This window comes from Cornus florida, unplaced genomic scaffold, assembly GCF_030987335.1.
Source record: "Cornus florida cultivar Cherokee Brave unplaced genomic scaffold, ASM3098733v1 CherokeeBrave_3.0.0_Hap2_Chr01, whole genome shotgun sequence".
NCBI lineage: Eukaryota > Viridiplantae > Streptophyta > Magnoliopsida > Cornales > Cornaceae > Cornus > Cornus florida.
Window position 1 is genome coordinate 119,403,432 of NW_026775571.1, and position 15,626 is coordinate 119,419,057.

Sequence of the window (15,626 nt, forward strand, 5' to 3'; positions counted from 1 at the left end):
CGATCCCCAATCCCAAGAGCTAAATTCTCGTTATCCTTCGCCATCCATTCTTGGCAACCGCTAATGCCAACATAAATTATAGGACGGGGATAATGAAAATTTCATTTGGGGATATGAAGGTGAAGTTGAACATATTCAATCCAACCCCCAATTCCATGGACAAGTACGAAGAAGTGTGTGTTGTTGAAAAATGCATTGAAAATGAATTTGAAAAAAATAAGTCTTTGTGTGATGTTGAAACTTCCAATGGTTTGCTTTTCAAAAAGACTTTAAGGAAAAATCTTTTCAAATTAAGTGTTGCAATGGCATGGAAGCCCAAGAATTGCTTTGATCAAGGACCGTCAATTCCTTTTGAATAAAATCCAACAAGTTCTATAGGGAACAATTTGTTGGGTAGGATTCAAAATTTCACTCACCTCGCTAAGGAGGGGATGCATAACAAGATTTTCGATCCGGGCTAAAAGAGTCCAACGTCTTGTTAGAAACGTTAAACACTAGTGATTCGTAGGGTTTACAACCATATTCCTCCTTCATTTCTATTTTACATTCATTTCTTGCGTCGTCTAAATATATTCTGGGATCATAAATATTGTTTCAGACTTCGATAGGGAATGCATGCATTTTCATCTTCGAATAAGGCATTTAGTGCCTGTTCGATCGATCACAAAAGAAGTTTGATCGATCGATCACCATCTATGCATATTCCCATCTCTTTGTTCCATCGTGCGAAGATTCTCTACATATTTTATCTCTCTGTGTATCGTGCGAACTTTCTCTCAGATTAATATAAGAATTCCTCGATCCATCCAGTTTTCCTTTGGATCGATCTCAATTCTATACTTAGAAAAAATTTTGAAACTCTGAAAAATCACTTCTCTGTATATCATTCGAAGATTTCTGCAGGTTTCCACCTATTTGATCAATCGAGTTTCTATCGATTTGTGTGCTTTCATTTGACTTTGACTTTTTAAATTTTAAATTTCAAAATTCGAATTTTATTTTACTTATATATATATATATATATATATATATATATATATATATATATATATATTACAAAAATCCAAAAATATTTTAAATTTTCAAAATTCCAAAAATAATTTGTCGTTTTGCAGGTTCGATCGATCTTAGCACCTTCATGATCGATCTTTGTTCGATCGATCTGAGTACCCATGTGATCGATCGAACATGTCGGGAACAATTTCTAAAAAATAACCCAAGGGTTATTTGGATCGATTTTTACATCGATCCAAAACCCCTTTTCTCTCTTCAGGAACCTCTCCGTCATCTTCCCCACCTGCGGCGACTCCCAAAGCTTCAAAGCTTCATTTCCCACTCTCGATCTACTCTTCTCTCTCTTGGTCCTCTTCTCTCATCCATTTTTTGTAAGATTTTAGTTTTATTTTCCATTTTCGAAGTTCAATAAAGTGTTTTCAGTTGCCATGTTTCGGTGTTGAGCTTCCATGTTAGATTTGATACCATCTCTGAACTTGCAAGCATTTGTATATATATGTATATATGTGTATAGATATATTTTTTGTTTCCGAATTTGATTTCGGGGGTCACATACCGTTTTAAGTGACCAAAATTGCTTTGTTAAGGTGTATAGGGGGTCACGAGCCTTGAAGTGACCATTTGGACTCGCCCCGTGTCTTCCACGTCACGAACGGGTGACTTTTCAATTCTCAGCAGGTTCGATCGATCACACCAGTGCTCTGATCGATCAGAGCACGATCAATCAAATTCATGTTATGATCCATCCAACTTGGATCGATCACATTTTTCTACGATCGATCGAACTTCACTGTTTTTGCATATTGATGCCCCTGCACCCTCATTTGTGTCCATGCTATTAGATTTTTGCCAAATGCCTGTATTTTCCACATTTGTTGCATTCCATACTTACCATGTCTAGCATGTTTCACATACTTGAACATTCAATGTTTATACTTGGCTGCATTACCACTTGCATAGATAGGTTCATGTGCGTATATTATGAGTTGTCTATCTTCATCTGACAAACATGTTCTATTTGTTGTGCTTTCAATTCTGTATTACATATACTATTTCCTATTACTTACTACAATTGCAAGTGTTTCTTTCTTTTGCAGACTATGACTCGGTTCAAGACCACGGCCCACTGGACATATGACCGCCGGGTCCGGCAGCGAGTAGAAGAACCTGAGGAGCCAACTCCTGCTCAGTCCGAGCGCTCCTCCTCTTCTGCATCTGCCTCTCCATCTTCATCAGCTCAAGAGGCCGAGCATACGCCACCTTCTTCACCTATTCCAGCACCACCACCGGCACAGCCCAACATGGTCCGTGATAGGGTTGAAAGTATATATTCGCCCCTTTCAGTGGCGCACGAGTTAGTTTTTGATGAGACATTCTTTGCCCGGTCGGACACGACTAAGTGGGCCTATGACGAGATTTACCAGCGCAATATCTCTCCTATCCTGACCCCAGTGGCCAATCCAGTTTACCCGAGGATCGTCCGATTGTTCTACCGGAACCTCCGGCTGGCCCCGAGTAAGTTGGCGGAGTTGCGGACCACTATAGATGGGCATCTCATCCGCGTCACAGTTGAGAAATTAGCTACAGCCTCCTAGTGCCGACATGTCTGCCCTCCCGGCATAGACTACCCTATTCTTCAAAGGCCTTCAGATGCAGACATGGCCATAGCTCTTAATGGCCCTGCCAGTGCCGGCGACACTTTTGCCACAGGGACCTACTTGCCCGACTGCCTATGGTTCTTTGATTCGTTTTTATACCGAAATATTTTTATGGCGAGGCACAAGATTCAGAGGCGAGCAGACTTTTTTGCAACCCTTTATGCTTTCTTCACCGGGCCTTGGTTTTCAGTTCTTGTACTCTATTAGAGTGTTATGATGAAGCTATACACGGACTATATCAGCAAAAGCCGACCTAAACGGGCCAAGTTCTTCCCCTTTGCACACTTGATCACACAGATCTTCCGGGACCAGCATTATCCATTTCACTCGGAGGAGCATCCTGAGACTGGGGCTGGCCACTATGGCAAGAAGGACTGGAATAAGAGGTACAATGCTCTTATTAAGAGTCTAGAGGAGGAAGTAGTCCTGGCAGCCGAGGAGGCAGATAAGGAGGCACTACCAGCAGCAGCAGTACCGGCGGCTGAGGGCGCTTGTATGGATATTGACTTGGAGGAGTAGCCTTTAGCGAAGTCACCACATCACTCTCCATAGGGGTCACCACTTCATTCTCAGGAGCAGAGTCAGGATGAGCATCAGTTTCCCGATCTCGCCATTCCTAACGCTCTAGCTCAGACACCCAGCTTAGGGGAGCGTATCCAGACATTGGAGGATGCGGTCGTCTCCTTCCGAGAGGATGTGGCCTCTCTCAGCACCAATGTGACTACTCTCCGCACGGATGTATTGACTGCGCTGCAGGGCATTTCCAGAGATATCCAGGGTTTACGCCCCGCTGGACCAACTTCATCTGCTTGACCTCCCTCTCTGTCATTATCATATATATATCTGTGTTCTTTGACCTATACTGTTATCCAATTTTTGCGGCCAGTCTGTTGGCTCAGCTACTGTGATGTACATTATACTGTTTTTATTTTATTTTTATGCATGATATTTTGGATGTTAGATTTTATTATTGATACATCTATTGACTCCATTATCAGGTGCATCCCAATGACTTCAGTGAAAGAGTGTTGCCCAAATTTTTCAAAACCGCCCTTATTCATCTCTCTCTTTATTTCATTTATTATCCCACTTACACTTACATGTCTATTGTGCACCATTATTATCCCATTTGTTATCTGATGATGTTTTATCCGAGTGCCATCTTTTCAGGACCACAGTTAATCTCAAGTTTGGGGGAGTTATATGTAATACCCCTAATTTTAAAAGGATAGTCCTGATATTTTAATTAAGTATTTTGTTGCATTTTTAATTATTTAATTGTTTTGTTGTTTGGTTATTTGAATTAATTGTTATTTTATGAATTATTTGACTTATTTGGATTCTTTAACTTAATTGTGTTTTTATTTATTATTTGGCTTTAATTGAATTATTGTAATTGTTTAATTATGTAATTAAGTTAATTGGATTAATTAGGTTTTCTTTTAGAAGCCACGTATGTGCAGCCGACATAGATTATAACTTAGGTTTTGTTCTATGGGCCAAGTAGGATTTAATTGGGGTTTTGTCTCTAATTATACATGGACTAGGGTTTTGTTTTAACCTATATTTATAGAGCAGTACGTCTGCTAGGGCTGGGAAAAACCTTATTCACGTATTAGAGAAATAGAGAGAAATAGAGAGAGGTTGTGAGGAAAACAGAGCAACTTTGGTGAAGGTTTCGGCTGTGGATTAAGGGTCGGACCTAGGAGAAGGGAAGGCTGAGCAGTAGGAGGTTGAGTTGACGGTAAACGAACGTCGTCGGAAAGCTTAAGAAGACGACGACAAGGTTTTGATTCCAAAACCACACAGGCAAGTTCTTTTATTTCTCTCTCCTGTTTGCCTATATTCTGTGCACACCTAGATGATCTCTAGGACTTTAATTGGACATTAAATAAATCTTGCATGTTTAATATATGTTAGAATATTAGCCTGTATGTGTTTAGTTTTGATTGGTACTGTTGTAGCAAAATTGTATATTAATGTTTAATTGTAAGCATGTTAAATCGGTAATAGCTTGTATGGTTCTTTTTAATGCAAACTATTTTAAATAAATAACTGGGATGATATAAGATGAAATTTAGACCCTTAGGTTTAGTTTTTACCAAGAACATAAGGGGTGGAAGCAATCGGAGATGAAACAGAAAGCCGGAGGAGGTTTAGGCTCTCAGAGAGGGAGAGGGCCGGCTCCCCCCAAGTGTAAAGCTGGCTCTAGGGGATGTAGAGCTGGCTCCACCCCTATAGAGCCGGCTCCAAGAAGTTTTGGAGCTTGCTCCATTGTTGTTTGAGAGCAGGCTCTCTTCTATGCGTGAAATTTGGACTTTTTGGGCACTGTTTGGGACGAGTTTGGTATTCTGAAATGTTTATGGGAACGTACTGAGGGTTTTAAATGTAATTTCATGGATTAATAAAACCTCATATGGCATAAATTATACCCATAGGCTAAAGGATGGAGCAGTAAAAAAGTATACATCTTTGCATGCTGTTAACGGATGGAAGGAACTTAATTGCTTAATTTGATTTTAGCAATTTATTGGATTACTGCATGATTATAAATCTTACTTTAGATGCATAATAGGGTTATTTATTTGTCAGATTTGATCTGTGCATACTCGAGATGTTAATTGTTGAAATAATAAACTCTTTCTGCAATTACATGAGCTAAGGCTTGGATTTTAATTGCTGAAGTATTAAACACTATTCTGCAATTATCTGGATTATAGTTTTGGTCGTTAATTACTGAACTGTTATTTATGTTCTGTAATTTACATGGTTTTGGGCTTTAATTGCTGAACTGATATTATGTTCTGTAATTTACATGGCTATTGTGAATTGTATGCACTGGTATGGGATGGTGGCATACTAGGGATGATTTAGCTCAGAACGTTAAGACCTACCCTATTGGAATAAAGGAATGGATTGTAAAATATTGAATTCTAATTATATTTAAGTCAGATCAACTGAGTAAGTTGAGTGACTTCCTGGATTAAATTGTTATTTGTGGTTAAGTCAAATCAACTGAACAAGTTGAGTGACTAATAGGATTAGGATTCTTATGTCAGATCAATAAACAAATTGAATAACATACTCTAGTTGAACGGACTTTAAATATATAATTATAGTACCACGATATGAGGTTGAGTCTCAGAGTCGTTGGTTAGGCCGCGTATATGTAGTGGATGCGTAGCTGGCTATGATAGGTTGAGGTGTACTCTATTAGGTCTGGGTACTCATGCCCACCTTTGGGTGCATTTTTTCATGTTGCATTCTATTCAGGTTGAGACCCCCTATATAATCTAGTGAATGTCCCTTAGTGTGTATATTTATATATGTATGGATTAGATAGCTATTGTTGAGATATCTAGGGTGTATCTGCGTATCGGGTCACTGTATGGATTGCAGTTAGAATAGAATTTACATGTGAACCTAACCCACTCTTATTTTTACAGGTGTTCGTCAGTTCCAGGCTTAGAGTTTGATCGTGTCGAGCAAATACAGTCATTCACTCCACCGACGACGTAGGATTCTTTTCCATTCTTGAGGGTTGGATTTTATTTTCAGTTTTCAGTTTTATGTTGGGATTTTAATTAGGGGTCCACTGGATGGATTCCCTAGATGTACTCTTGGAAGTTTTGGATAATTGAATTTTATAAATCGTTAGGTTTGGAGGATTTTATATTTAGTATTTATTTCAGTTTATTCTATTTCTTATTTCATTTTTATATTCTGTATTCGTTTTAAAATATTAATTGTTTGATATTCCCTCAGATTTGAGCTTAGGCCTGATCAACCCGTGTCTCGGATCCGAGGGGTATCACAGTTGGCATCAGAGCACTCTAGGTTCAAGTGTCTCTAAGATGATTCGTATTAAGACTTCCGCGTAGTGTTTTCTCTTGATTAGAGCTTAAGTTTAGGATTCATTGTATTCCTTTACGGTTAGTTTAAACTTGTACTGATGTCTATCTTTCTATGTTAACAGCATAGTTAACGCTAGAAAAGGACAGATGAACAGTCGACAGAGGAGAGTGGCACGTAGGCAGCAGGAATGCCTGCGGCGTCAGCAAATGGAGGAAGAACAGCAAATGCATGGGTTTTAGTATGATGATGGTCAGTTCCAGGAGGAGCAGGAGGAAGGTCAGCAGACTCGGGATCAGGAAGGAGATCCAGAGTATCCTCCTCACATCAACGACCTCATTGCTCGGGCTATAGAAGTAGGGGTAACAGCTGCACTTCGGAATCAGCTTCAGGTACAACCGGCACCGTTACCAGCACCGGTTGTTCAAACTGATACTTGGGAGAAGGCTAGGAGTTCTTTCATAAAAGAGAGCCCACCCGAGTTTTCAGGCTCCACCGATGTGAAAGCAGCTCATCAGTGGAAGGATATTGAGCGACATCTTCGTCTGGTTCAATGCACGGAGGTTCAGAAGCAGATGCTTGCTACCTTCAAGCTGGTTGGGGATGCACTACAGTGGTGGGAGTTAGTTACCACCGTAGAGGAGATGATGTCATTGACGTATGATCAGTTCAGTACTCACTTTGATGAGAAGTACTTCCCTTATGCAGTCAGTGCAGCTATGAAGATAAAGTTTCTTAATCTGTAGTAGGGGAACATGTCAGTGGCAGAGTATAAGCAGCAGTTCACACGCTTATCTCTGTTTGCTCCGGAGGAAGTGGATACAAAGGAAAAGAAGTATAATAGTTTCGTTAAGGGACTCATGTGGTCTATTAAGCGATCTATTACCGGTTATCCAGCCTATACTACTTATGCTCAAGTAGTGGACGCCGCTTTACAGCAGTATCAGTTGACCGTGGACTTCAGACAGGCCAAGGGTGAGAAGCGGGGCGACAGAGACTCTGCTAATCAGTCAGCTGACAAAGGGAATGGCAATGGACACCGACAGAATGATAAGGGCAAATTCCAGGAAAAGCAGTCTTGGAAGAAACACAAGGGTGGTTCGGATGCTCATAGGGATGGGGCACCTATTCAGCGACAACAGAATGGGGGATCACAGGCAAGACAGGGTCAGCTACAGGCTAACCGACAGAAGAGGCCATTTGGTACTTTCCAGGGTAGTTGCTACACTTATAGAGAGTATGGTCATACCTCAAGGCAGTGTCCTAAAGCAGGACAGGGACAGGGACAGCATGTGCAGCAAGAACAGAGTGCACCGGTACCTTTACTTACTCCACAGGTTCCACGGATTCAGGGATAGACATATCCTGCTTTACTAGCGCAACCACAGCCTCAAGAACAGGCACCGCAGCCGTTGCATTACGGCTGGGTTTTTAACCCCATGCCGCAGGATATTCAGGCACCTCAGACTGTTGAGGGTACGTTTCTTATCCATGGTTCAAAAGGTCGGGTATTATTTGATACGGGTGCTATACACTCATTTGCAACTAGATCTTTTGTTGCATGTGGGCCTTACCCACTCTTATTTTTACAGGTGTTCGTCAGTTCCAGGCTTAAAGCTTGATCATACCGAGCAGATACAGTCAGTCACTCCACCGACGACGTATGATTCTTTTCTATTCTTGAGGGTTGGATTTTATTTTCAGTTTTTAGTTTTATGTTGGGATTTTAATTAGGGGTCCACTGGATGGATTCCCAAGATGTACTCTTGGAAGTTTTGGAGAATTGGATTTTATAAATCGTTAAGTTTGGAGGATTTTATATTTAGTATTTATTTCAATTTATTCTAGTTCTTATTTTATTTTTATATTCTGTGTTTATTTTAAAATATTAATTATTTGATATTCCCTAGGATTTAGGCTTGGGCCTGATCAACCCGTGTCTCAGATCCGAGGGTTATCACATTATACCACCCACTTTAGATACTTGTGTCTCGACCATTCTTTGCCATAACTACACTGGTATACTCTTTCCTTTTTCTTTTGTTCTCTTTGCACATTGAGGACATTGTGCCATTTAAGTTTAGGGGTAATGTGTGTTCTTTGTAGTATTTGCATTCAATTCAAGATTTTGAGCATGACTTGTGTATTTGAGGGATTTTCTATGATTGGTCCATGACTGGCTATGATTTTGATCTTTTGAGGAATATATTGCTTAGAATTTAAAAATTGCTTGAGTTGAGAGTTTAATACTCCTTGTATGCCTTGTGGATGCCATTTAGGAGTAAATTTTTCAAGAGATTGATATTTTGCTTGCACTTGTGGTCCACATCATTTAGATTTTGTAATTGTTTTGAGATTCACTTTAAGATTCTACACTAGCATTCATTTGTGGGGTACATGCTTTGTTGATTATTGATTTTATTATATCCTAATTGAGCTATTAGTGCATTAAAAACTTTCATTCTTGATAAAGGTGAATAGCAAACCCTTTTCACTAAGTAGCCGGGATTCTAGGCTCATCAAGCATTGAATTTCTCGCACCGAAAGGTGGAGGGCCCAAACTCTAGGTTTTTTTTAAAAAAAAAATAAAATAAAAAAATAAATAAATAAAAAAAATTGTTGCAAAAGTAAAGAAAAAAGTGAGGACTTCTCCCAAAAGATGAAAAATGAGAAATGATTAGATAGAGGTAGTGTTGATTTGTAGCCTAGTCGATTTGAGCTTGTAAGTTCTTAGGGGTGTTTAAACACCTAATGCCATAAAACCGTCCAGTTTGGGAGCCATTGATCTAACGCTCGACCTTATGGATCGCTAGAAACCTTAATAGATTAACACATTGCAATATGCTTCCATCTTTAATCTTTAGGGATAGGATATATATATATATATATATATATATATATATCGAGTGAAAAAAAATAAGCGCACCTAGTTGAATAAAGTTTTAATAAAAGGTCCACTCTTTATCCTAATGATCAGTACTAGATTTGTGTGCTAGTTTGAGGGTAAAGATGTGATCATTTCTTTAGTTGGTTTAGATAGTAACATATTTGATGCCGGTTCACTTAAAAATGATTCTAGAGTTGTTTTGGTTTGCATGATCATTATCTTGATGTGTGAAGGACCATACTTGCTTGCATGTTAAGATTTTGGGAGATTGCATGGAAATGGTTGAAAAATTGCATACTTGATATAGTTTTCTCCCAATACTTGTTTAGAATATTGGTGCCTCTTTTGTGAAAATGAGCTTAATGTTTGTGGGTATCATTTCTGGAAACCCTCACGAGACGTCACTCGTCCACTAGGAGTAACCTAGGGGTTTAAAAGGCTTGTTGCATATATTAAATGCAATCGTGTTCCCTACGAAAGTGACGTTATCCATTTATTGCTTTCTAGTTCATAGTTGTTTAGTTGTTCATTTCTTTATTTTCCTTGTAGTTCATTGCTAGGGACTAGTAATATTTAAGTTTAGGGGCGTGATAAGCACTGAAAAATGCGTATTTAAACCCCTTAATCTTGAATGTTCTAGGACCTAGCTTATTCTATCTTATTTTTTCGTTTTAGTCTAATTTCATGTTATTTTCCTTTTCAGACACTTATCCCCAAAATAAGTCAATTCAACTAAATTGGAGCATAAAAGATGCAATCTCAAGCTCAGTGGAAGAAATGAGCAAAACGGAAGCAAAGTGGTAAAAAACAGCTTTCTTCGATTGATCAAACTCAAACTCCGATCTATCTCATAGTGATCGATCCAACCATGCCATGATAGATCGAGCCTTTTGTCCTTATCCTTAGCAAAATATCTTCTTCGATCGATCCAACATTTCCTTCGATCGATCGAACCCCTTTGATCTTATCCTCACTTACCACTTTTGTCCTTTTCCCAAAAATATCTCAGCTTTATCATTATCCGAAAAAGTACGCCGCTAAGGTTCGATCGATCAAAACAACCTCGTGATCGATCGAACTGCCTCAAGTTGCGTGAAAAGTTAATTTTAAGCTAAATTAAATGTGTGCTCGGGGTGCAATCATTTGGAGGTCCTAGTGCACGAGGACTTACCATAGGTGTGACATTTGAGTTACCTATATAAGGATTTTGACTATTTTGAGTAAAGGAGGTTGCTTAGTTAGAGAGACTTGACTAGAGTTTAGAGAGAAAATACACAAATTGGGAAAAGTTCTTCCTCTCATCTAGGATTTTTACCAAGGAGGAAGATGAGTTCTACCATGGAGATAGCCATTGAGGGTTGGATGACAACATCAATGAGTGGCTAAATCATCTCTTGGGGCTAGAGATAGCCCTAAGCATGCCTTCTAGACCTTTATATTCTGTAATTAATGGGGTTGGTGTTGTATTTCTTGCCTTGACTTTTTATAAATATAAATCTTATTTCTACAATGATTTGTGTAGTTTAATACTTCCAATTGATCGTTTAATTCTATTCACATGTCTATGTATGCTAGAATGAATGTTCATGTGTTTATCTCTAAATTTTGTGACATTGATACATGTCTATTGTGATACCCCCGAATTTCCGAATGCGGGTTGGCCAGGCCCACGCCCGAATACCAAAGGATATCAAAAACGAATTGATAATAAACGAACACAGAGTACAAAAGAATAAAGAAGAATAAATAAAATGCTGACAAGAAACTAAAATGATAATCTAATAATAAACCTCATAATATATTTTCATTAATTAATAAACTCTTCTGATACAACTAATCCTCCAAAATACAACTCGGGAATCCATACTGTGTGGACCTCTAGAAAATCCAAACTAAATAAATAACAGTAATCAAAAACAGGAAACTGAATCATAAAGGAACTCTTATGTAGCATCGGAAGAATGAAGTAGACTGATCCCCGCTCAGCACGAACAACCTCTACTCGTGACGAACATCTGAAAAATAATGGTGGGTCAGGCCCACAAACAAGTTCTACTCTACTATAGTCCAAGCAGAGATCCGATACACGTATACATCCTAGTCAATCCAACAGTAACTAGTAGTCCGTATATATATATATATATACACACTAAAGGAACCTCACTAGACTATAGGGTTGTCTCAACCTAAATAGTAGGCAACATGCAAAACGCACATATAATGGGCATGAGTACTTAGACCTACCAGGGTACACAACTACACTATATCTAGCTACACATCCCTGGCGATATACGCACCCGAACCATTGATCCTGAGACTCAAGCTCATATCATGGCACCATACTTATATATATATATATATAATCTAGTAACCATCCTATCTAGTATAAATTAATCCTCCATAAGTCATTCAACTTGTTTAGCTGACCTGACTTGAATATAAGTAGGACTTAACATTTTAGTTAATTCATTCCCTTATATAATAAATTAATCCTCCATAGGTCATTCAACTTGTTCAGCTGACCTGACTTAAATATAAGTAGGACTTAACATTTTAGTTAATCCATTCCCTTATATAAAATAGGTAGGACTTAACTGATAAGCTAATCCATCCCTAGAATGCCACCGTCCCATACCGGTTCATTAAACCACATAATCCAACAATTGATGTAACAATTAAGGAAATATATCAAACATTCCATAAATAACTATGACAAATATGATATCAAGTTATCACATAATAGGAATGACTTATTATTTCTTTAAACTTCCTATATCATATGTCCTACACAAACTGAATCTTATACATGATGATATTTTATTATACCGTTAAATAAGGATTCTCTATATCCAATTCATCCTACACATTTAATCTCAATTGCTAAAATATTTTAAAAGATTAAATCCATTCGTTTGTTTAAAACATTCAAATAGTAAGCATCATTATGATTGAGTCTATTTAAATTTATTAAAACCCAAACCTAGTCCCTATTTATTTATTTAATGTTCAGGAATCCTAGGCATGTTTCTACGTTCCATCATTCCACAGATATGAAAAATACATAATTTAAACATGTAAAAATTTACATAAGAAATCAAATCAAAATCATGCATTTTATCAATTCATAACACAAGAACAGATATGAACCAATTTCATAAAACCTATGTTCTAACCCAATTAAACATGCATAATTATTTAATTTTATGTGTTTAATAAATCCTGAAATTTCCTAGGCATGTACAGAAACACGAATCAAAGGGAAAGAGATAGAAGAAGAACTTGCCTTAAACTTTCGGATTGAAAGTTAAACTTCTTCTTCCTTGATCTTCTCTCTAAAGGGTTTTCTCCTCCTTCCTTCATCTTTCTCCTTCTCTCTCTAACTCTCTCTCTCTAGAATAAATTACGTGATATATTTTCACTCATTTTTCAACCTATAATTGTGTATTTATAGGCTAAATAATAACCCTATTCCTTTTCCCAATCCAAGTCAACTTAATAAAGAAAAATAAAAATGAAAATATTAAAAAGGTAATTTAAAATATGTTACGTATATAATCTATGTATATCCTTATTAATTAAATAAAATATATACATTAGATTATTTATTAATACTAAAATTACCATAATATTAAAATGTAACTTAAAACATGTTACGTATATAATCTATCTATATCCTCGTTAAATAAATAAAATATATATATCAGATTATTTATTTATACTAAAGTTATCATAATATTAAAAAGGTAACTTAAAACATGTTACGTATCCTTATTATATAAATATATAAAATATATATATCAAATTATTTATTAATACTAAAGTTACTATAATATTAATAAATTATTTTCCTTTTTATATATATGTATATATCTATATATATACATATAGAACTATCCTTGGGTAATTATCCATACCCATCCAACCTCCTATCCAAGTAGTCCATGGGACCCAATTAGTTAACCCATTACCACTAACCATAACCATAAAATAAAATAAAATAAAACATTTAATCATTTAATTTACAATTAATTACAATTAATCAAATACATCATTTAAGCACACAATCTAATTAAACAAATAATACAAATAACACCTAGACAAAATACAAATAACACATAAATAAGTAGCCAATTAATCAAGTAACACTTAATTCAATTAAACACATAAACAATTAGTCAAATAATCAATTAAACAATTAAAATACAATAAAAATAAATAAATAAATACCGAGACTATCCTTTTAAAATTAGGGGTATTACATCTATGTGTGTTGATATTATGAATCTAGTGATGGTCAAGGCACGGTGCTTAAATGGAATACTCTTGTAGTTTATTTGATGGTTCATACTTATTTCTTGATGGATTGTGCCACAACCTTAGTTTAATTAGTTTAATTTTTATGTCACTAGCCTAGTTGTAGTGGGCTTATGGAATGATGGCTTAATTTGATATGTTGTCCTATTCACTAGATTGGCTAGACAATGTATGCTTACTTGGCCATCTATGCTAATATTTCAATCAATGGTACACACTTTCATTTGCAACACATAATCCCCCTAATCCATCAAATATTGAATGTCTAGGAAGGTAATACTTAGTGGTGAACTCTATGACCTAAAACTCCTCTCTCTTATTATCTACACCTTACTTATTTTAGTTGTTTTACTTTGCATTTGTTAGCTTAAATTATAGTTTAATCCAACCAACAAGCCATCTTTGATCATTCGACCTACTAACCCGACATTGATTTCCAAGCAAAAATACACTTCATTTCCCTTTGGACAATCCTTACTTACTCTAGCTACATTTATAGTTAGTAGTGGTAGTGGCATTGTATAAATTCAAATTTGGCCACACTACGCATTTCATTGCAATTTGGTGTGGTCTTGTCGGTGCACCTAAATTGCAATGAAATGTGTAGTGTGGCCAAGTTTAAATTTATAAAATGTCACTACCACTACTAACTATAAATGTAGCTTGAGTAAGTAGGAATCGTCCCAAGGGAAAGGAAGTGTATTTTTGCTTGAAAATCAATGTCGAGTTAATAAGTCGAATGATCAAAGATGGTTTATTGGTTGGATTAAACTACAATTTAAGCTAAACAAATGCAATATAAAACAACTAAAGTAAGTAAGGTGTAGAGAATAAGAGAGAGAGGTCTTGGGTCATAGAGTTCACCACTAAGCATTACCTTCCTAGACATTAAATATTTGATGGATTAGGGGGATTATGTGTTGCAAATGAAAATGTGTGCCATTGATTGAAATATTAGCATGGATGGCCAAGTAAGTATACATTGTCTAGCTAATCTAGTGAATAGCACAAGATATCAAATTAAGCCATTAATCCTTCCATAAGCCCACAATCAATGCACACTTAACAAATTAGAGAAATATACTACTTGCATTCATAAGTATGGAACATCAAATAATAAGAGTGGATTGTCTACCTATCTAAGAAAGTAAGGCAACTACACTACAATTAGGCTAGTGACATGAAACTTAAACTAATTAAACTAAGGTTGTGGCACAATCCATCAAGAAATAAGTATGAACCATCACTAGATTCATAATATCAACACACATAGACATGCATCAATGTCACAAAATCTAGAGATAAACACATAAACATCCATTATAGCATATATAGACATATGAATAGAATTAAATGATCAATTGGAAGTATGAAACTACACAAATCACTGTAGAAACAAGATTTATATATATAAAAAGTCAAGACAAAAACTACAACACTAATCCCTATTAATTACAAAACATCAAGGTCTATGAGGCATACTAAGGGCTATTTTTAGCCCTAAGAGATGGTTTAACCACTCATTGATGTTGTCATCCAACCTTCAAGGGCTATCTGCATGATAGAACTCATCTTCCTCCTTGGTAAAAACCCTAAATGAGAGGAAGAACTTTTTCTAATTGGTGTATTTTTTCTCTAATCTCTAGCCCAGTCTCTCTAACTAACCAACCTCATTTATTCAAAATAGCCAAAATCCTTATATAGATAGCTCAAATGTCACACCCATGGTTAGTCCTCGTGCACTAGGACCTCCAAATGATTACACCCTGAGCACACATTTAATTTGGCTTGAAATCAACTTTTCACGTCACTTGAGGCAATTCGATTGATCACGAGGTTGCTTGGATCGATCGAACCTTGGCGGCGTACTTTTTCGGATAATGACAAGGCTGAGATATTTT